The following is a 2,858-nucleotide window of genomic DNA, read 5'->3' as shown; positions in this document are numbered from 1 at the left end:
TGAAGCTTGTTGATCTTTGTTCAGCTTTGCCGGCCATCCTTCAGTAACATATAACTTTTTCTGCTGCAATAATAAGTCTTTTCCGCTATCTTCCTTTCCCGGGTTCGAATCCCGGTCGGGCTTGGTTGTTTGTGAATATCCATTCATCAATTTCATCATTTCATCACTCATCCCCATCTTCTACCCAAAAATATATTTGACAGGCAGAGAATCACTGTGTACAGTAAAGGTTCATTTGTGAAATTTCTTCACGCCATGTATAAGAGATAAAGCTCTCCGATTATGCTGAAAATACGTAGTTCTTCTGAGCGTCTGTTAACGTTGCTGATGAACAAACTATAGTGCGTAAATTATCTTTGTACACACTACACAATTGACAACCTAATCACACAGGACTTGCATCTGTAATTAGTACAACTTCCAAATTAGCATCGGAAGGAAAAAACAAGCATCTGTTATCTGCACTATTTTGTTTACTAATTCATAATCCTGTTGATGAATATCAGTCCATTCCCACTTGTCCTATCTTTAGCAATTCATGCAAATGAGATATATTCATTGACAAGTAGGGTATATGCTTATGGTACATAAAAAGGCCTCCTCGATGGCGCAGTGTTAGCGTCGTCTACTTGTATTCAAGGGATCTCGAGTTCGGTAGCCGGTGGATACACATAGTGGTTCGGATTCCACTTTAAACTGTAGGTCCAGTCCCAATTAGCCTTGCTGTGCATAAAGTGGACTTAAAACACCAATGATTATGGTAAAATGAAATATCTCCAAAGAATGACCTTAGTTGACTGGCATTACTAGGTACACCACATTTTAATATTGGTTCTAAATTGTTCACGGATGGTCTAATTACCTGATAAAAAACGAAAAATTCTAAAAAGAATTAAACGAAATTGACACTTTTTAGCATTTACGTTCACATTATACTTCTGTAGACGATCCAGTACATTTCTCACCTTATTATAACACTGTTCCAGTCCTTTACCATAGATAATTACGTCATCTAAGTAACATTTACCAAATGGAATTCCTGTCAGTATTTGATCCATTACACGTTGAAATATCAGAGGACTAACTTGCAAACCGAAGGATAATCTGTTGTAGACAAATAATCCAAAATAAGTATTTATTAACAAATATTTATTCGAATCTTCATCTACTTCCAACTGTAGAGATGCTATTGATTTGATTTGATTTGATTTATTTTTACTTCGCTTTTTGTGCCACTTTTGGCTAATTTGCGAAGATGGGGATGAGTGATGATATAATGAAATTGATGAATAGACATCACAAACGTCCATGCCCAAGCCAGGATTCGAACCCGGGGCCCCTGGCATCGCTGCGCGATGTCTGTAGAAATGCATTCTTCGTCTCAAGTACCACATATACAGGGTGTCATTTTAATGGCACACACAGACCACGGAAACATATAGAAAACATATAAAAACAAACAATTTTTTCAGTAACATTCTCGTTGGTGCATCATTTCGGCGCTACAGTCGTTCAGAAAAGCCCGTTTTGCTGCCTGTATGCTGACAACCACACACAACATTTAGTTGCATTTGTGACGTCATATCCCGTCTTGAATCGATGCATTCCAGGGTTGCCAGGAACACACATATTCTTTGAAAAATGACATAGCTACAATCAGCCACATTGTGTACCGTAAAGTAAAACGAGAAAACACGTTCTGTAACCTAACAGGAAGTAAACAAACTATACGAAAAATGGTAGAAAGAAAATAGAATTCAAGTAGAAGTGGACATATCGAATTTTGTCTCAGCTTACATGTCAAATATTTGCAAATCTAGTTACCAAGATGGCATCTACAGTTTATTCTATCCACTTCGTCCTTCTGATACTAGTTGTCTGTGACACACTGAACAGATGACAAAATAGAAATGAAAGAACTCAAAATTCCAAAGGTAAGCAACACATAATATAATTCAGGGCGTATGAGGCAAATGACAAAAATTGTTGAAAATAATAGGATATAAGAAGTACCTAATATAAGCTCTTCGTCGACGGTGTTAATCCAGTGGCGGCTGGCAGCTATTATGATGGGTAGTGCCAACATGATCTAGAAATAGAAAATTTTTCGCTAGCATATGTCATAGAAATCTAATAAAAGAGGTAATTTTAATGGATCTTTGTTTACTAAAATTGCAGACAAAAATTCAGAGTTTCTAAGATTGGTTTATTTTACTTCGCATTTGGCTAATCGAGAAGATAAGGATGAGTGAACACTCGCAAAGAACACCGATGCCCAGGCCTGGATTCGAACCTGTGATCCCTGGGGTCGTAGCATTATGTGCACGGAGGTAGGCCAGAGTTTCTAGAAAATAAAAGAGACTATTAAAATTTCGACGCCTGTTACCTTTACCACTTTCTTTCTTTCTTTCTTTAAATAGAATTGATGTTTAAATCTAACGTGGGACGGCCAAGTTGTTTAACTTTTAATTTAATATCGTATAGTCCCATGGAAAATGGTGTATGTAATAATGCTCTAATGTGACTCTTGGGCCTCCATGATGGGGCAGTGGTAGCGTCGTCGCCTTGTTCAATATCCGGTGGAGGCACAAGTGGTTTGGATCCAACTTTAAACTGTAGGTCCAGTCCCGATTATCCTTACTGAGCATAAAGTGGACTTAAAACACCAAATCAATCAATCAATCTAATGTGACTCATCTTCACTGACTACCCTTCTTTTCACACACCATCGGACACTTTCACTTCACTAAAAAGAATATCACTGAATAATTAGAGACACCGAGTCAAACATGGTATTCTCGCCTTGCTTTGTTTATAATTTGCAACCCCAGCACGGCAGACGGTACATCAACAATCGG

Source organism: Lepisma saccharinum, chromosome 16, assembly GCF_977018435.1.
Source record: "Lepisma saccharinum chromosome 16, izLepSacc3.1, whole genome shotgun sequence".
NCBI classification, from domain to species: domain Eukaryota; kingdom Metazoa; phylum Arthropoda; class Insecta; order Zygentoma; family Lepismatidae; genus Lepisma; species Lepisma saccharinum.
Note: the sequence above shows the minus strand (reverse complement) of the source record.